Source organism: Oncorhynchus mykiss, chromosome 19 (assembly GCF_057628025.1).
Source record: "Oncorhynchus mykiss isolate SJ-2025 chromosome 19, ASM5762802v1, whole genome shotgun sequence".
Taxonomy (NCBI): Eukaryota; Metazoa; Chordata; class Actinopteri; order Salmoniformes; family Salmonidae; genus Oncorhynchus; species Oncorhynchus mykiss.
Genome location: NC_143040.1, coordinates 26,813,087 through 26,834,718, shown reverse-complemented (window position 1 = coordinate 26,834,718; position 21,632 = coordinate 26,813,087). Strand labels below are relative to the sequence as shown.

General features: G+C 42.8%; 1 protein-coding gene across 9 annotated transcripts in view; it reads left to right on the top strand.

Moving 5' to 3' along the window:
• Nucleotides 1–21,632, top strand: part of LOC110497459 (protocadherin Fat 1) — a 103,000-nt gene that overhangs the window by 8,637 nt on the left and 72,731 nt on the right. The window lies entirely within an intron of this gene.

Genomic DNA, 21,632 nt, shown 5'->3' with positions numbered 1-21,632 from the left:
TCATCTGAGATTGGTTTAAAAATGGCTTCGGTCCCACTCATCAAAGTTTTAGAAACTTTCTCACACACAATTCACTCTTTAAGGAATTGACATTTGAAACAGTTTTTATATTTAGGCAACAGAGATTTCTGCTCTGTGGTTTGTTAGTTGAGACTCGGCCCTTGGCTTGGGGCTGTGGATCTTGGGACGAATCTCTGAAGTGTTCTTGTTTCCGTAAGGGACACCCACTTCTTGTTTGATATCCCACTCCTGAATGTATTGGATGCAGGTCACCGGGAGCTCCTGACCTGCTCTTCCTCCCCTGCCCTCGACCTCCATGGCCTTCAGAGTGATTTACCAGGAGTGGCAATGATAGGATTGCCCTGCTATTCAGTCCCGTTGTTAGGGATCACAGCCAGAGCTGGTAGCAAACCAAATATGCCCAAGGCAATGGTGTGCCTCCTGGCAATTCATGCATTGACTGAAGGTGGTTTGTGGGGTTGGTCTGGTTCTGAGCAGGGGAAAGGGGGTGCAAGGTTACCACATGAGGATTATGCTCTACAAGAAATCGATGTCAAACAGACCCAGCATCACTTTCAACGAGTCATGCAGCCACATCTAGTGCTCTCCGACAAGTAGAAAAACAAGGGTTGAGAAGAGAAGAAAACAAATGGAAAAGTGCTAAAACGAAAGGGTACATGCCAGAAACCACACACACACCTTAAGCTCTGGAAAAGTTTTTCTGAGGGGGCTAGTATGGGAAGGCTGGCTAGCATCTGTGGCTGGTTAAGTTAAATGCCGTTTGGAATCTCATGTTCTCCGTATATGCATGCTTTATTCATCCACTGTATCCTCTTGAAACCCCGGGTTTGAGAATGGAGGGGTAGTGATGAGGAATGTGCAATTGACAAGGTCTTCAGTGCCAATTTGACTCCCATACCTCTCGTCTTACCGCCAAGAAGATACCATTTTGGCTCTCAGTTTATCCCCTTAAGCCTAAATCTTGAACTTTATAGTTAGTTACCAGCTTAATTTAGTTCAGTGAACAGAGGCGGAAATTCATTTATGTAACTTCAGCTTTCAATATATATTTTTTAACCCGTTTCAGGGTTTTGTCTTTGCTAACAGCAGTATTTCAGCCATTTTTAGGCCAAGATAAGATTAACAAAACCCAGAAAGTTGTTACATCTAAGATAGGAATCAACATGTTTCCCCCTATCTAGTTCTTATAGCTGTCTACAGTCGGACAATATCTGCCAAACTGCCCATCTGGATCTCTGGCCCTTGTATATACGTCTGCACATCACACAAACATGTTTAGAGCTGGGGGCTATGTGGAGCCCTGGTGAGATGTTGTGTGCAGTCCAAGCTAATTCTGGCCTCGTGTGCTCAGACACTGCTGTTTGGGTTATCGAGCTAACGGGGGGCCTGACACACTTAAGGCCAGCTAGGTATGCCGCTATCCTGATTGATGTTTCCAGGGCCAGGCATGGAATCTAGTTCCTTGATTTAATAAACATTCAGTTAGAAAAAGGAACAAACAGCTGGAGCTTGAGGTCATGATACAGAGATAGGAACAACAAGATGGACTCCTCTCACAAAGTAGGCTAGTTCAGGCTTCAAGTGAGAGGGTGGCTGTTGTGGTTGGGCGTAGAATTTTAGGGCTGGGAATTGCCAGGGACCTCAAAATAAGATATTATCACAATACTTAAGTGCCAATAAAGTGTTTATTGTATTTCTCATGATTCTACTGTGTATATATATTGTGAATCTATACTGTGATTTTATTGCGATTCCATGTTCCAAACATATTGCTCACAATATGTCTGCTGCAGAGGGGCAAGAGAGAGAGCCATGAAGAAACAAGTTTTGATCAGTCATAGTGCTAAAAGTGCTGAAAACAAAATGGCTCCCTATTTAAAAAGATGGAGTACAAGCTATGAAGGAAAAATACTGGTGCAGGTATTTTGGTGCAGTTACAGCCACCGAGCTATATTGCGATATCGTCGATACTGTAATATATATATATATATATATATATATATAAGATAATACACCCCCCCCCCCCCCCTCATCACGAGTAGAAGTTCTTGTTGTGGGGTTGCCGAGGTGGTGAGTGGCATTCATTTTGGGACAAAGCCACTGGACATTCCATTCTCTCTGTGCATCTAAATTGAGATCGACTCTTAATGGTCTTCACTCTGCAGTGCACTATAAAAGCTTTCACCGACGTTCCTGTATTTATTTATTTTTTTAAGCCAGTAATGCAGCTGTTGTTGCTGAGGGAAGGGTGGATGATGTTTGTCATGGGCTGTGCTTGATTAGTGGTGAGGTAAGCTATGGACCTAGACCCTATATGTCCCCTACTGGTACGTTGTTGTCGACGCAGACAGTTCTCCAAGTAGATCAATTAGACTTGGTGCTTGCCACCAAAGGATTGACTGCCGTTTTATGAGGTCAGGGTCGGGGTCCTCTGTGATCAATTAAGCGCGCCTTTCTGTTAGAACTCCTAATACCTTGTATTTCAGCCTTTGACGTAGAGAGCTCGTTCGACCAGACTCTCTCTCGTTGTGTTTCTTCTCCAGTGGCTGCTTGTTTTGATGCTGTTTTGACAGCACTATCGAAAGCATGTCTTTTTTAGTTCGTTAGCCTACTTTGTGAACTGTGGTGAAAATTCTATTTGCACTGATCCACTTAACTGGAGGAAGAAGAGCATTGGAAAAAAGAGGTGAAAAGGCATATTGATAAGTCTCCAGGCTTAAAATGTACTAGTAGTAAAGGTGAACAAATGTGTAGGCCTTCATGCGGTGTGTTTGCATTTATGTAGGAAAAAGGGAAGGCGTCTCAAACAGCCCCAGTGAATCACCTCTTCCGTCCAGATGCTCGTTGGACAATGTATGCATTGCCCTTTGCTCATTGGATAATGTATGCATTGCCCTTTGCTCATTGGATAATGTATGCGTTGCCCTTTGCTCATTGGATAATGTATGCGTTGCCCTTTCGCTTCAAGTTGGAGGCAGCCGGTGTGCTGAAAGAGCTCTTTGTGGAGGCAAATGAAATAGTTTGATGTGTAATGGCAAAGCTCTGTGAGCTTGTGTTTTCCCCTCTTCAAAACGGGCCTTCTCCCCCTCTCTTCCCCAAATTGCCCCCCCCCCATTGCCCTTCCTGTCGAGAGTAAGGTAGGGCCGACCCTCAGTGATGCCAGATAAGGGAGGTATGTGCCGAATGGTTTTGTCTTTTCATGTTTGGCTGCCTTCACTATCCCAGGGTGAGTGGGGTGGGTGGGTAGTGGGAGGCGATAGCCATGTCTGCACAACCAAAGCTTCATGGGAGATTGATTGAACCCAAGCACCCGTGCCCGGTCCCTTCTATTTTTTGTTGATTCTATACGCAGAAGCTAAAGCCAGAAGTGTGACTTCTTCAGCACACTGAAAAGAGCCACATGACTTGTAATGGTCTTTGCTTGAGCGCCGTTGCTGGGGCGACGGGACCAGGAATGTGCAGCGGGCCGAAGTTGATTGTAGGATGCTAAATGAAAAGCACACTTTCCCCAGTTAAAGTTTGTTGCTTCTCTCAGCCCGTTAAGTATTTTTTGGGGTTGAAAACCTGTAAAGGTGCCGCGTGCAGATGGTTTGCTCGATTGCGAATGAACTCTTGTCATGCTAATCTAGTCAATTGAGACCAACAGCTAATAATGGTTGGTGACATTTTTGTTTTCTTTTTACGTAAACTACTGTACATTTGAAGTAATGGTTGCACAGACATTCTGCAGACGCATACAAGACTGCAGTAACTCAATGTTTTGTCACACATTTGACAGGAAAGAAAAGCATCAAATTCAATTTTAGTGAAGTTTACTGGGATAATTAGAATGCTGAAACTTGGGCCAAGAAACCATTTTTGATGTTCAGTTCTCTATCTTGGCGTTGTGTTCCCATGTTACTTTGAAAAGACCTGCAGTTCCCTGTGGCGTGTTCAGCTGAATGTGAAGTCGTTGTTTTCCGATCATTGCCCCAATCAAAATGGAGTTTACCGCAGTGAAAGGGGGGTAACTGACAGAGGCTTAGCTGGCTATTTATTTTCTCTAGATTATGCTTTGGCTATCAAAGCGTAACTGACTGAATGTCAAAGTGAAATGGTACTTGGCGTACCGAGTCTTGAGGTTTCATGTGTTGAAAGACAGCCACTTAAAATCAAACAGCGAGAAATGATGCTCCTTTCGAAATTCCCCCCCGTCCGTTCGCTGTTAAGCTGCCAATGTAGAGACCAAAGACAGGAAACATCAAAATTACGGTAGCATGACCAGAGACAGCAGCTTAATGGCACTGGGTTCAAGTCCCGTGTTATACAGATGGAGACAGTGACGTATTTGGGCCTAGGTGCCATGGTTGCCTCTTAGGGTTGGAAAGCTTGGGATAGAAAATGCTGCCCAAACATGCATTTAAACTCCAATACTGTCCCAACATTCCTGTCATACCTCTCAACAACTGTAATGCCTCTTTATTTATTTATTTATTTATATATATATTAGAGGTCGACCGATTATGAGTTTTCAATACCGATATCGATTATTGGAGGACCAAAAAAGCCGATACCGATTAATCAGTACATTTAAAAAAAAAATCTATATATATTTGTGTATTTGTAATAATGACAATTACAACAATACTGAATTAACACTTATTTTAAAATTAAGTTGTATTATATTAAGTTAACTTAATATAATATATAATACAATCAATAAAATCAATTTAGCCTCAAGTAGATAATGAAACATGTTCAATTTGGTTTAAATTGGAGAAGAAAGTAAAAGTGCAATATGTGCTATGTAAGAAAGCTAACGTTACAGTTCCTTGCTCAGAACATGAGAACATATGAAAGCTGGTGGTTCCTTTTAACATGAGTCTTCAATATTCCTAGGTAAGAAGTTTTAGGTTTTAGTTATTATAGGACTATTTCCCTCTATACCATTTGTATTTCATTAACCTTTGACTATTGGATGTTCTTATAGGCACTTTAGTATTGCCAGTGTAACAGTATAGCTTCCGTCCCTCTCCTCGCTCCTCCCTGGGCTCGAACCAGCAACACAACGACAACAGCCACCACATCGAAGCAGCGTTAACCATGCAGAACAAGGGAAACAACCACCCCAAGGCTCAGAGCGAGTGAAGTTTGAAACGCTATTAGCGCGCGCTAACTAGCCAGCCATTTCACTTCGGTCACACCAGCCTCATCTCGGTAGTTGATAGGTTTGAAGTCATAAACTGCGCAATGCTTGACGCACAACGAAGAGCTGCTGGCAAAACGCACGAAAGTGCTGTTTGAATGAATGTTTACGCACCTGCTTCTGCCTACCACCGCTCAGTCAGATACTTTGATGCTTGTATGCTCAGTCAGATTATATGCAACACAGGACACGCTAGATAATATCTAGTAATATCATCAACCATGTGTAGTTAACTAGTGATTATGATTGATTGTTTTTTATAAGATAAGTTTAATGCTAGCTAGCAACTTAATTTGGCTTACTGCATTTGCATAACAGGCATTCTCCTTGTGGAGTGCAACGAGAGAGCAGCAGGTCGTTATTGCGTTGGACTAGTTGTAAGGTTGCAAGATTGGAACCCCCGAGCTGACAACCTAACCGTTTATTTAACGAGGCAAGTCAGTTAAGAACAAATTCTTATTTACAATGACGGCCTAGGAACAGTGCGTTAACAGGGCAGAACAACAGATTTTTACCTTGTCAGCTCGGGGATTCGGTCTAGCAACCTTTCGGTTACTGGCCCAACGCTCTAACCACGAGGCTACCTGTCGCCCCAAATAGGCAGTATATAGGGGGCGGCAGGTAGCCTAGTGGTTAGAGCGTTGGGTCAGTAATCGAAAGGTTGCAAGATCAAATACCACTCTAATCTCCAAAGACAATAATAATTGAATGAAAAAAATAATAAACCTTTGTAAATGTCAGGATGGCAGCCTCTTGGAAAATGAGAGCTGGCCTATATTTCAAAGCACCTTATCTGTCTTCAAAAAAGACCTTTCCACGGGAACCATTTACCGCAGCGCATTGAGTACAGTCGGTGTCAGGGGGGGCTTCATAAACATTTTGCAATAAGGGGAAGACAGACGGTGCATCGCGCCCGCTATTGTCAGAGGAACAGGGCTTGGCACTGGAGGGCCGGGAGGTAACAGGTCTTAAATTTATAACGTGATATTAAACCAGGTGCCCAGCTCACAGGCCCGCTCTGAGGCTTTCAAAATAACACTGCACTCTGTGACAATGGAAACTGCCTGGGCATGTCCCAATAGGCTTCCTCAACTGGAATTAATGGGCTAAATTCTGCCTGGAAAAAAAAAAATAGAAAAATCCCATCAGGCATGTTCTCATTGCATCACTCCCCTTTTGTTCATTAAAGACTCTCTCTCTTTCACTGTCTATCTTGCTACGTTCTCCCCTATCCCCCTCACTCCAGATGAATGCAGCCATTCTTTCATTTTTTCCCTTGGGCCAGAGAATCTAGAATAGGATTCTTATTTTATTACACAGTGTCATGAAGCTATAGTTTTGAATATCCATGCCGCTGTAAAACATGAATGTGCCACTGGTCTGTTAGTGCAGTTTTAGTAAATGGCAGTTGTTTAGTGCTTTTGGTTAGTACCCTCTCCTTTTAAGACTATACGATTAGGTCAGTATGTAGAGTGAAGCACACTGCTCCACATTGTTAAGTTGTCTGAAATGATTAGGTCTGTCTAAAGTTTTAAGGTAGCGTTTCCCTTAAGCCCAGCTGTTGATAGTTCTGGTTTTTGCCTCTGGTGGCGATTGTATACAAAATGCAGCGGAAGTGGTTGGCGGGGGCACAACTCAGAGGATCATCGGGTCAAAGAGAGATCAAATTTAATTTTGTTTGTCACGTGCGCCGAATACAGCGAGTGTAGACTTTACTGTTAAATGCTTACTTACGAGCCCTTTCCTAACAATGCAGAGTTAAAAAGTACGGAAATGAGCTAAAATGAAGAATAAAAAAGGAATTTGTAACACAATAAAATAACAATAATGAGGCTTTACACAAGGAGTACCGGTACCGAGTCAGTGTGCTGGGGTATGAAGTAGTTCAGGTGATTGAGGTAATAGGGACATGTAGGTAGGGGTGAAAGTGACTAGGCAATCAGGTTAGATAATAAACAGAGGAGCAGCAGTGTGTGTTGGTGTGAAAGTGTGGTGTCAGATGTGGTGTTTTGTGTTTGTAAGCGTGTGTGTGTCGGAGTCAGTGTAGTATGCATGAGTGTGTGTGTAGTCCAGTGAGTGTGCATAGAGTCAATGCAAAAAAAATGTAATGGGTCGGTGCAAATATTGCGGGTAGCCATTTGATTAATAACTATTCAGCAGTCTTATGGTTTGGTGGTAGAAGCTGTTGGTTTGGTGCTCCGGCACCTTTTGCCGTGCGCTAATCACACGGCAAGCAGAGAGACATGCGCTTTTTGTGTTGAGAGATTCCGTGTGAACTCCATCATGCAGCTGTTTGGATGATTTGTTTTCCCGGATCTACACCGATGTACTGAATATCCCCTGAATGCTGGTCACTCTTCAAAGCGCCACCATATTTGGTCAATGACCCCGATATGGTCTTTGACACTTCAATAGCCTGCTAAGTCCTCCTTTGCATGGTGATTCTAAGCCTTTAGCCGATGTGTTACCTTGTGTAACTCAAGCTGTCTGCAGTATTCAGAAATATCCACCATTCTATAAGGTAATAAAGTCGATGAGTGCGACCGCGAGCCCTGTAGGCTATGTGGTCATCCCATGAGGTGGAGTTTTTTCCTCCTTTGGCTGCACTTCATAGCCTTGTGAATTTTTCAAAAGTTTCAGGAATTAATACTTACAGTATGGACTGAAAAATGTTGGAAGTGCAGGGCTTAGCTTCTGAGAACTCTTGGAACCAAAGAGATGATTTGATTTAAGTTGCGGGGGCATGGGAAGCTTAGCTCAGGACTCTTTTTCTAATACACCCAGGGCTCTACGTGCTGGAGGAATTTGAAGCATTTCGCCAGGGCCGGTGGAAAGAGGGGAGGGGGAGGGGGAAGGGGGGGACTGAGAAAGTTTATGTAGACATGTGAGGTAGGAGTCCTAAGAAGGCTGAGGAATGCGAGGGGAAAGGAGAGCAGAATTACCAAGAGGTAGTTCAAAGCAGACGTCTGACTTTTTAAAGTGCAGACCAAGGGAGTGCTGGCGTAAGCCGAAAGAGCTGATCTCTCGGTCTTGAGAAGACATATTTTTGTTCTCTCGTGATCTCCGAAGCGCGTAAATTATTCCTGTATGGCCTCTTGTTGTGAAGGTCATCGGAAGACCATCTCGACTCCTTTAGATATCTTTGTCGACAATAGAAAAACTGCAAAACTAGTTTTTCTCTGGGCTGTGTAAAGTTGACTGCAGCCTAATTCCTCATTACACGGTTTTCAATGCCAGAAAAATGTGATATTGACTCAGTTTCTGAAGTAGACGGCGTGTTACCATATGAAAATAAGCACGGGGATAAACAGGGTTTTGCAAATCCTAATCCTTTTTTGACAACTGGTAATCTTTTTGGCGCTCTAATTTGTTTCAATTGCCAGCTTTTGATATCCATGACATGTGCAATCCCCTCCATTTGTGGCGGCGCCATTGTAGTTACAAGGCCTTCTGGGGAAAAGAGTTTGTCTCTCCCCAATTTAGCCCCCCGCCCACTAATTACCCCCTTTCATGACAGGGACCTTGGTCCTATACATGCCAGAAATACTGAGTACACCTCATCCTCTGAACTAAATAGGGAGCATCATAGTATAGTTCTGCAGTTACTACCCCCACTGTGTGGTACATTTTTGTTTTTCCCCTGGATCAGCTGGCTTTATCCAGTCTACTGACATTTTTTCTGTCCTCAGACCTCCAGACCTCCTCTGCCATTTTCCTCGGCGCCTCAAAACTCAACCATGTTATCTCACCATTTTGTCAAAAACAACACTCAGCGGCTATGTGTTGTGCAGCGGACTTCTTCCAGCCTCCCCGCTGTAACTAGCTATTGAGTAAATGTCACGGTGGCCCTGTTCCGGTAGACTGATTTTGAAATGAACACACTTTGCAGTTCTCATGCCTATATGAGATGGCAGAATTGTTGGAACAGCGTTAGCCGTTAGCTCTTTTTATTGTGTGGCCTGACTGCTGTGCTAGGTGACTGTGGAAGGTGTTGCCGTAGGGTATGCAAGGAAGAGGGAAAGAAAGGAGAGAGAGTAAGTCTGGCTGGGTAGGTAGGTTGCCTAGGCTTTGTCAACTGTTTTTATTGCCTCAAGGGCACATTTTGCAACTTCCTCATTTGGCTAGCCTAGAGTTATAGGTGCGATGGCTAAACACCTCAGATTCATAATTTATACAGTCCACTATGATTTCGATAGACGCTTTGTCTTCTAGTAGGTTTACTTAAAGCCAGTCACACATTCATGTTTGAATAAAAAGTAGATGTCAACTGAAATGGTCATTGTTTTCAGCAATAGTTTAATTGAAATAGTTTTCTCTTTTAATTGAACTTCATATTCTTGGTGTCAGAGCCTCATCAAACTATAAAAAAAGATACAAGCCAGTCAACCAGTACACTGCTATTGTATGTGTTGGAATTACCTACCACAGTTTTTAAGGGTCAAGGTCCTCTATGACTATGTATTATTGTTGTTAGTCACCACTAGAATGAATGAATGACGTTTTCTTTTCCTGTCAAATCGTTTGGCCTTTTCCCGGGATTAATTGAAACCTAAACAAACATTACAATGATTCACTGTGATAACTCTTTCGGTGTTCTGTGCTTTACAATAATTCCGTGATAATTTCTGTAGCAGTGCAGAACTTCAGGAATATAAAGCCATCTTCTCTTTGCTGATGGCTTGAGGACTGGTAGTGGGCTGCTAAAAGCCTGACGCTCATGAGCGAATGGAATGAAATGGTATGGGTGTGATGGCTAAATCCTTCCGATTCATCATTTATACACTGTGTAATTATCCAGCCAACTATTGATTTGATATGTTTCGATAGACGCTTTGTCTTCTGGTAGTCACGCTTTCATGTTTGAATAAAAAAGTAGATGTCAACTGAAATTGGCATTGTGTTCAATTAGAGGTTCATCGAAATGGGTTCTCTTTAAATTGAACTATTCTAGGCGTCAGAGCCTCATCAAACTATACATTTTTGGGGGGGACTTTCTTACTTCTGCCGGTCGACCATTACAATGCTATTGTACAAATTGACCTTATCTACCACAGTTTGTTTACGTTTCCTGTGAGGGGTGAGTTTGGGTCAAGGTCCTCTATGATGATGTAGTCTTGTTAGCCACCTGTTGCAGTGCAGAACTACACTAATGTAAAGCATTCTTCTCCATGCCAATGGCTTTAGGGTTGGCAGCGGGCTGCTTAAAAGCCCGACACTCCTGAGCGAGTGGAATGGTTCTGTTATGCCAGTGTCTCCCAGTCAAACGGATGAGCACTCAAGCATGGGCATCGTCTTGGCACGGGCACAACAAATGTCTCATCCCTCTCGCTCTCCCTGTTCTCTTTCACCTTCTATCACACATTCTCATCCTTACATGGAAAAGTACAACACACACACACACACACACACACACACACACACACACTCCCCTCTATCTTAGTCTCTCACTCCATTTTCTTTCACCCACTCAACCTCTCTCTCCATCTCATCCTCACTCCTTATTTTCCCAGTCTCCACCCTCTCTCTCTCTCTCTCTCTCCGCCTCTCACACACTCACTCATACTCTTTCCCGGTGCTCTCGCAGGACGCTAGCAGTCAGATTAGCACTCACGTTTCTTATTCGTGCTTCACATTTGCAAATCCCTGCACATCTGTTCTTCCCAGAAGCTATCTCAACGAGTGCAGTGAGTAGTCGACAGTGCTTCCATGAGAAAAAAACTCCCACTTGCACATTTGACTACTTTTCTGTTTGGCAATATATATTTTTTTGTAATCTGTTTACTTCGTTATATAATCACTTTTTTTTCTCTTCTCGATTTCCACCTCACGATCGCCCTTTTGGGTGCATTTCACATTCGGTGCCAGCCGGCAAGCCTTGACAACCCTGTATGCCCATATGACATGGACCATATTACACCCTGCATGCCTTCAGAAAGTATTCATACCCCCTTTACTTAACCCTTTACTTAATTCATACCCCTTTTACTTAATTAATTGTTGTGTTACAGCCTGAATTCAAAATGGATTAAAATATATTTTTTTCTCACCCATCTACACACAATACCCCATAATGACAAAGTGGAAACAGATTTTTAGAAATGTTTGCAAATGTAGTAAAATAAAGTACAGACATATCTAATTTAAGTCCTCTGAGTCAATACTTTGTAGAATCACCTTTTGGCAGCGATTACAGCTGTGACTCTTTCTGGGTAAGTCTCTTTAACAGCTTTTGAACACGTGGATTGCGCAACATTTGTCAATTTATTCTTTAAACAATTCTTCAAGCTCTGTCAAGTTGGTTGTTGATCATTGCTAGACAACCATTTTCAGGTCTTGCCATAAATGTTTAAGTAGATTCAAGTCAAAACTGTAACTTGGCCACTCAGGGACATTCACTGTTTTCTTGGTAAGTAACTCCAGTGTAGATTTGGCCTTGTGTTTTAGGTTAATGTCCTGTTGAAAGGGGGAATTTGTCTCCTATTGTCTGGTTGAAAGCAGAATGAACCAGGTTTTCCTCAAGGATTTTGTCTGTGCTTAGCTCCACTCTGTACATTTTTTATCGTGTGAAAACGGTTACAAGCATATCCATTAGGTTTGGGCGGTATCCATATTACTGGCTTAGTACACAAGGGGCGCCAAAAAACAGAAAAAATACCATTAGGCATCTTTTACCAGAATGCTAACAAAGTTATCCAGCTAATAAAGTTATAGATATGTAGGTAAGACCTACCGAATGTCATTTTTGGTGAGTTTGGACATTTACAAGCGAATGTGAACGAGAGATATTATGCAAATGAACAAATGTTTTGACGCATGCTTGTCCTGAATGCCGAGTCTGGGAGTCGCTAGGGCAACGGGCCTGCCTGCTCTGCTTGGATAAGATGGGGCAGGAGCAGATGGTCTAGAACGGAGAGGAGAAAAAACACAAGGAAATCAAGCTGCAGTGGTAGCTGTACAGATAACTCATTCAAAGGGTTTTGGCTTCGGCAGAAAGCTAACACAATATGATGCCCCGTGACCTTATTAATTCAGCCACTTACTTAGATAACTAGCAAGTTAAACTTAGGGATCGACCTGTCTCAGAATTGTTTTGTTTTTCCGCACCATTTAAAAAAAAAAATGCATACGAAATATATTGCTGTTTTGTAAATGCAGATCTAAAATGCTTCTTATTGTAATTTTTGCTCAGCATCAAACAAATGTGCTTCAGTTGCACTTTTCCACTAGGAAGAGAATTCACGAATGAGCATTCTATCAAAGACAGAGCTCTGACTGACGTGTAACTACTTTTCTCTGATACTTTTCTCAGTGTAGCCAGCCTACCTTTCTCCGGTAAAATGCAATATTAACTTTAAGCAAAACATTAGGAAATGTAGCTGGTTCCATTTTTTCTATAATAGACATTAGAAATATGATGGCCATGCATTGTTTTTTTTTGCAAAAAAAAAAGACTGCTTTTTCATTGTTAGCTCATTTACTTGTTGCACTTTTGTTGTCATCTGATGAAAATTAAGCTTTTTTTCTGCTAAATGTGTTGCACTAATGTATTTTCTGTGAAGGAAAACTATAGCTGCACGTCGGTGATCACTCTTTTGAAGCAAAAAAAAAGACTGGTTACTTTCAATATAAAATGCGATCCCTGTCAATACACAGCTGGTCTCAGCTGCTCCCACTTTCTCCCGTTGTGCTATTTACAAACAAACACGCGACTGGTTCAACTGCTCTGGGGAACAACGGCAAGCTTCCGGCGCCGACAGAGATGGCCGCCTCGCTTCACGTTCCTAGGAAACTATGCAGTTTTTTGTTTTTTTACGTGTTATTTCTTACATTAGTACCCCAGGTCATCTTAGGTTTCATTACATACAGTCGAGAAGAACTACTGAATATAAGATCAGCGTCAACTCACCATCAGTACGACCAAGAATATGTTTTTCGCGACGCGGATCCTGTGTTCTGCCTTACAAACAGGACAACGGAGCGGATCCCATGCAGCGACCCAAAAAAACGACTCCGAAAAAGAGGGAAACGAGGCGGTCTTCTGGTCAGACTCCGGAGACGGGCACACTGTGCACCACTCCCTAGCATTCTTCTTGCCAATGTCCAGTCTCTTGACAACAAGGTTGATGAAATCCGAGCAAGGGTAGCATTCCAGAGGGACATCAGAGACTGTAACGTTCTTTGCTTCACGGAAACGTGGCTCACTGGAGAGACGCTATCCGAGGCGGTGCAGCCAACGGGTTTCTCCACGCATCGCGCAGACAGAAACAAACATCTTTCTGGTAAGAAGAGGGGCGGGAGCGTATGCCTTATGGCTAACGTGACATGGTGTGATGAAAGAAACATACAGGAACTCAAATCCTTCTGTTCACCTGATTTAGAATTCCTCACAATCAAATGTAGACCGCAATATCTACCAAGAGAATTCTCTTCGATTATAATCACAGCCGTATATATCCCCCCACAAGCAGACACATCGATGGCTCTGAATGAACTTTATTTGACTTTGCAAACTGGAAACCATTTATCCGGAGGCTGCATTCATTTTTGCTGGGGATTTTAACAAAACTAATCTGAAAACAAGACTCCCTAAATTTTATCAGCATATCGATTGCGCAACCAGGGGTGGAAAGACCTTGGATCATTGTTACTCTAACTTCCGCGACGCATATAAGGCCCTGCCCCGCCCCCCTTTCGGAAAAGCTGACCACGACTCCATTTTGTTGATCCCTGCCTACAGACAGAAACTAAAACAAGAGGCTCCCACGCTGAGGTCTGTCCAACGCTGGTCCGACCAAGCTGACTCCACACTCCAAGACTGCTTCCATCACGTGGACTGGGACATGTTTCGTATTGCGTCAGACAACAACATTGACGAATACGCTGATTCGGTGTGCGAGTTCATTAGAACGTGCGTTGAAGATGTCGTTCCCATAGCAATGATTAAAACATTCCCTAACCAGAAACCATGGATTGATGGCAGCATTCGCGTGAAACTGAAAGCGCAAACCACTGCTTTTAATCAGGGCAAGGTGTCTGGTAACATGACCGAATACAAACAGTGCAGCTATTCCCTCCGCAAGGCTATCAAACAAGCTAAGCGTCAGTACAGAGACAAAGTAGAATCTCAATTCAACGGCTCAGACACAAGAGGCATGTGGCAGGGTCTACAGTCAATCACGGACTACAGGAAGAAATCCAGCCCAGTCACGGACCAGGATGTCCTGCTCCCAGGCAGACTAAATAACTTTTTTGCCCGCTTTGAGGACAATACAGTGCCACTGACACGGCCTGCAACGAAAACATGCGGCCTCTCCTTCACTGCAGCCGAGGTGAGTAAGACATTTAAACGTGTTAACCCTCGCAAGGCTGCAGGCCCAGACGGCATCCCCAGCCGCGCCCTCAGAGCATGCGCAGACCAGCTGGCCGGTGTGTTTACGGACATATTCAATCAATCCCTATACCAGTCTGCTGTTCCCACATGCTTCAAGAGGGCCACCATTGTTCCTGTTCCCAAGAAAGCTAAGGTAACTGAGCTAAACGACTACCGCCCCGTAGCACTCACTTCCGTCATCATGAAGTGCTTTGAGAGACTAGTCAAAAACCATATCACCTCCACCCTACCTGACACCCTAGACCCACTCCAATTTGCTTACCGCCCAAATAGGTCCACAGACGATGCAATCTCAACCACACTGCACACTGCCCTAACCCATCTGGACAAGAGGAATACCTATGTGAGAATGCTGTTCATTGACTACAGCTCGGCATTCAACACCATAGTACCCTCCAAGCTCGTCATCAAGCTCGACACCCTGGGTCTCGACCCCGCCCTGTGCAACTGGGTACTGGACTTCCTGACGGGCCGCCCCCAGGTGGTGAGGGTAGGCAACAACATCTCCTCCCCGCTGATCCTCAACACTGGGGCCCCACAAGGGTGCGTTCTGAGCCCTTTCCTGTACTCCCTGTTCACCCACGACTGCGTGGCCACGCACGCCTCCAACTCAATCATCAAGTTTGCGGACGACACAACAGTGGTAGGCTTGATTACCAACAACGACGAGACGGTCTACAGGGAGGTGGTGAGGGCCCTCGGAGTGTGGTGTCAGGAAAATAACCTCACACTCAACGTCAACAAAACTAAGGAGATGATTGTGGACTTCAGGAAACAGCAGAGGGAACACCCCCCTATCCACATCGATGGAACAGTAGTGGAGAGGGTAGCAAGTTTTAAGTTCCTCGGCATACACATCACAGACAAACTGAATTGGTCCACTCACACAGACAGCATTGTGAAGAAGGCGCAGCAGCGCCTCTTCAACCTCAGGAGGCTGAAGAAATGTGGCTTGTCACCAAAAGCACTCACAAACTTCTACAGATGCACAATCGAGAGCATCCTGGCGGGCTGTATCACCGCCTGGTACGGCAACTGCTCCGCCCTCAACCGTAAGGCTCTCCAGAGGGTAGTGAGGTCTGCACAACGCATCACCGGGGGCAAACTACCTGCCCTCCAGGACACCTACACCACCCGATGTCACAGGAAGGCCATAAAGATCATCAAGGACATCAACCACCCGAGCCACTGCCTGTTCACCCCGCTATCATCCAGAAGGCGAGGTCAGTACAGGTGCATCAAAGCTGGGACCGAGAGACTGAAAAACAGCTTCTATCTCAAGGCCATCAGACTGTTAAACAGCCACCACTAACATTGAGTGGCTGCTGCCAACACACTGACACTGACTCAACTCCAGCCACTTTAATAATGGGAATTGATGGGAAATGATGTAAATATATCACTAGCCACTTTAAACAATGCTACCTTATATAATGTTACTTACCCTACATTATTCATCTCATATGCATACGTATATACTGTACTCTATATCATCGACTGTATCCTAATGTAATACATGTATCACTAGCCACTTTAACTATGCCACTTTGTTTACATACTCATCTCATATGTATATACTGTACTCTATAGCATCTACTGTATCTTGCCTATGCTGGTCTGTACCATTACTCATTCATATATCCTTATGTACATATTCTTTATCCCCTTACACTGTGTACAAAACAGTAGTTTTGGAATTGTTAGTTAGATTACTTGTTATTACTGCATTGTCGGAACTAGAAGCACAAGCATTTCGCTACACTTGCATTAACATCTGCTAACCATGTGTATGTGACAAATAAAATTTGATTTGATTTGATAATGTGACAGATGAAATGGAGAACGCGATCTGCTTTATCTCCTAACCTATTGCACAAGTTGACTGCACGTATTTACTTAAAAAGTAACTACAAATAATAAAATGTACGGGATACCGTCCAAGCCTAATACCATAACATGATGCAGCTACCACTGTGCTTGAAAATATGGAGAGTGCAGTATTTTTGCAGTATTACTTTAGTGCCTTCTTGCAAACAGGATGCATGTTTTTCCTTATTTTCCCCTTGACAATTCGGTTAGTATATTGGAGTAACTACATTTTAGTATTTTGGTCATTTTGCAGATGCTCTTATCCAGAGCGACTTACTGTAGTGATTCCATAAATGTTTCTACAACATTGTTGTAACTACAGTTTTGTAACTACAATGTTGATCCATCCTCAGGTTTCTCCTATCACAGCCATTCAACTCTGTAACTGTGTTAAAGTCACCATTGGCCTCATGGTGAAATCCATGAGCGGTTTCCTTCCTCTCCGGCAACTGAGTTAGGAAGGATGTCTGTATATTTGTAGTGACTGGGAGTATTGTTACACCATCCAAAGTGTAATTAATAACTTCACAATGTTCAAAGGGATATTCAGCAATTGCCTTTTTTTTCTTTACCCATCTACCAATAGGTGCCTTCTTTTAGAGGAATTGGAAAACTTACTTACTAACTCACTACATTTCAGCTTTAAATTTTGTAGAAATTTGTAGAAATCTCAAAATACATAATTCCACTTTGACATGTGGTATTGTGTGTAGGTGACAAAAACATGAAATGTAATCCATTTTAAATTCAGGCTGTACCACAACAAAATGTGGAATAAGTCGAGGCGTGTGAGTATTTTCTGGGTCCGGTTATACCCCCACATGGCTGTAGGAAGTGTTATGGAGTGTTACAGTGCTATCCATTTCCCTCTTTGCCGCACTGCCTCCCTGCCTTATTACACGCCTCAAGCTAACCGCTATCCCTGGCTAGCAGTAATGATGAGTAATGACAAAAAGCACCTCAGATTCAGACATAAGATACAGTAAATCTGAGGGGAATAAAAACTCTGAAACCCCTGAAAAGTGAAATGTCAGTGACAGGTGTTTTGGAGTTCTCTCTTTTTTTCCACGGAATCTTTCTATTCCCCCCTGAGGCGAAATGTAGGCCTCTCTCTCGGTTACAGTCCTGCAGTGCAAGTGATTGAGTTACAGGGAGCAACAAAGGTTTTTGAAAGGCAGGCCGTAGGAAAAGTAGGAGAGGTGCCATGGAGCAGTGTCTTATCATTCTTCGGTATATGGCACACTAGGACAGTGTTATAGACTCTCTGCCATATCTAGTGCACAGCAGTGTGCGATTACCGCTTGCCTATACACGGGAACCAGGCCCACGCCCTGGCTTTATTATAACTTATTATCGTCGGCGGTGGGCCGGTCCAATGATCTCACTTTTTTTTATTGCTTTCGATAGCAGGTCATTGTGACCTTTTTTTTTCTTTATGTTAATGTTTACTTAAATCGTGTGGAAAGAGATTTTCTAGAGATTGTCTGCTTAGCAACTGAGTCATTTCCTATTGCTTTAGCCCTGACATAACACAACACAAGCCTGCCTCATGATCAGATATATTTTTAAAGCCCCAAATAAAATGTGCATGAGAAACCACATCATAAACGTTGGGTAATCCTCGAGGGAAACAATTGTGCACCCATCCAGAGAAGGATTGCTGACTAGCCTGCTTTCTAGTGTGCCGTTTTGATGGTTCCACCACTGATCTCCTTTCAGTCATCGGGGGTGGGGGGGTATTGTTGTGAAATGTTAGTCCTAACATGTCTTTTGAAAGCTCCTCTGTTTGCTCAGCTGAAAGCTATAGGCCCCTCATGGCATATGGCCTGCTGTAAAACACCAGGCCTGTCATGTAGAAACAGACAGCAGGGGCTGACGTCAATACCAACCTTCTACCCTACCATATTCCCCACACTGCTGTGCACCGACACCTACCTATGATTAAAATAGGGAGAAAGAGAAACTCATTCAGTGCCATCTTTCCTTTCTTTGTTCTCTTTCAAGTGCTATCTACATACTGGAAAAATACATTTTTCCTAAGCATTTGTGTTTGATCCCCATAGCAGAATGCTGAATGCTCTTTGAACTACTTTTTGAGTGCTGGCCTTATTGTTTTTATATGTATGGGACTAAGACAATTTCTATCTAAAAAGCTGGGAGTGAAATGGTTTTCCATGTGGAAAAATTATATTAATTTATCTTTCATAAATCTTGTTAAGGATCCAGCGTTCCGTCAATGGGACAGTTGTAAATCATGCAGCGCGTTATTTTAGAGAAACAACAGGTCGGTACATATACAGTGGGGCAAAAAAGTATTTAGTCATCCACCAGTTGTGCAAGTTGTCCCACTTAAAAAGATGAGAGAGGCCTGTATATGATTTTCATCATAGGTACACTTCAACTATGACAGACAAAATGAGAAAAAAAAATCCAGAAAATCACATTGTAGGAATTTTTATGAATTTATTTGCAAATTATGGTGGAATATAAGTATTTGGTCAATAACAAAAGTTTATCTCCAATACTTTGTTATATACCCTTTGTTGGCAATGACAGAGGTCAAACGTTTTCTGTAAGTCTTCACAAGGTTTTCACACGCTGTTGCTGGTATTTTGGCCCATTCCTCCATGCAGATCTCCTTTAGAGCAGTGATGTTTTGGGGCTGTTGCTGGGCAACACGAACTTTCAAAGAAAATCTTTGGGGTTGAGATCTGGAGACTGGCTAGGCCACTCCAGGACCTTGAAATGCTTCTTACGAAGCCACTCCTTCATTACCCGGGCGGTGTGTTTGGGATCATTGTCATGCTGAAAGACCCAGCCACGTTTCATCTTCAATGCCCTTGCTGATGGAAGGAGGTTTTCACTCAAAATCTCACGATACATGGCCCATTCATTCTTTCCTTTACACGGATCAGTCGTCCTGGTCCCTTTGCAGAAAAACAGCCCCAAAGCAAGATGTTTCCACTCCCATGCTTCACAGTAGGTATGGTGTTATTTGGATGCAACTCAGCATTCTTTGTCCTCCAAACACGACGAGTTTTTACCAAAAAGTTATATTTTGGTTTCATCTGACCATATGACATTCTCCCAATCTTCTTCTGGATCATCCAAATGCTCTCTAGCAAACTTCAGACGGGCCTGGACATGTACTGGCTTAATAAGCAGGGGGACACGTCTGGCACTGCAGGATTTGAGTCCCTGGCGGCGTAGTGTGTTACTGATGGTAGGCTTTGTTACTTTGGTCCCAGCTCTCTGCAGGTCATTCACTAGGTCCCCCCGTGTGGTTCTGGGATTTTTGCTCACCGTTCTTGTGATCATTTTGACCCCACGGGGTGAGATCTGCATGGAGCCCCAGATCGAGGGAGATTATCAGTGGTCTTGTATGTCTTCCATTTCCTAATAATTGCTCCCACAGTTGATTTCTTCAAACCAAGCTGTTTACCTATTGCAGATTCAGTCTTCCCAGCCTGGTGCAGGTCTACAATTTTGTTTCTGGTGTCCTTTGACAGCTCTTTGGTCTTGGCCGTAGTGGAGTTTGGAGTGTGACTGTTTGAGGTTGTGGACAGGTGTCTTTTATACTGATAACAAGTTCAAACAGGTGCCATTAATATAGGTAACGAGGACAGAGGAGCCTCTTAAAGAAGAAGTTACAGGTCTGTGAGAGCCAGAAATCTTGCTTGTTTGTAGGTGACCAAATACTTATTTTCCACCATAATTTGCAAATAAATTCATAAAAAATCCTACAGTGTGATCTTCTGGATTTTTTCCCCCTCATTTTGTCTGTCATAGTTGAAGTGTACCTATGATGAAAATTACAGGCCTCTCTCATCTTTTTAAGTGGGAGAACTTTCACAATTCGTGGCTAACTAAATACTTTTTTGCCCCACTGTAAGTGCCTTATACCAGCTGAAAACTTTAATTCTTGTTAAAATAATTGCACTGTCCAATTTACAGTAGCTATGACTGCAAAAGAAAATGCCATGCTATTGTTTGAGGAGAGCTCCTAACAAGAAAACACTTTTTTCAATGCGATAAGTTTGATAAATTCACCTCTGAAGGTGAAATGTGTACTTACATTTTGAAATATTGCTCTGATTTATCATCCAAAGGGTACCAGAGATCACATGAAGTGTCGTTTTGTTAAATAAAATCATTTTTCATACCCTAAAAAGGTCCATACAGCACGCAATCAATTTTGTATTTCCACTCGTTCAATTTGCAAAGAAAGGAATCTGTGAAAATCTCACCCTAAATGTTGTTTGAACAAGTCAAATCACATTAGTATCTATTCTTCAGAGGTCCTAGAAGGTAACAAGACTTCACTATTTCATTAGGGGTGTAGTATATCCTATAGGACACCATATTTGGTCAGAGAGCTATGCCTTCATGGCACGCCGACGACTTGGGCGGCCATCACTTGAACGGCTGTATCTTTCTCAAATAAGCACCAATCGGGGTCAATCAAAGCTAGCTAGATAGCCAATGAGCTGGGCTTTATGGGAGTATCCATGTATATGTCGTAAAATTTAGGTACTAACCTTGTACGACAGCATGCCTTTTCATTTTGGACAAAAATTATAAGGATATTCAGAGTTAAGAAGTTATGAAAACTGGTTGTTTTGCAAATGTTGAACCTATAATGTGGCTACTAATACTTGGAAAGCTGAATCAAAGTCCAAGTATACAGATTTGACGATATTCTTGCAGAAAAATGGAATATGAATGTGTCCTTCACGATTTGCCCAAATGACTCTGGGGACTTCACACTAAAAGTATTGTAGGTCAGTCATTCTTCAAGTTATCCATCTGAAATTTTGCACATACACCGCTGCCATCCTGTGGACACTATCGGAATTATAACCAGAGTGACAGCTATAACAGTGACCTTTCTCTTGCATTTCAAAGATGGTGGTAAAAAAACACTGGTTGGTTTTCTCTTTGTATTTTATTCTACCAGATCTATTGCGTTATTCTCCTACATTCAATTCACATTTCCACAAACTTCAAAGTGTTTCTTTTCAAATGGTACCAAGAATATGCATATCCTTGCTTCAGGGCCTGAGCTACAGGCAGTTCGGTTTGGGTATGTCATTTAGGCGAAAATTTAAAAAAAGGAGGCTATCCCTTTGGTTTTCCATATAAAAAAAACAACAGTTATTTATCTTT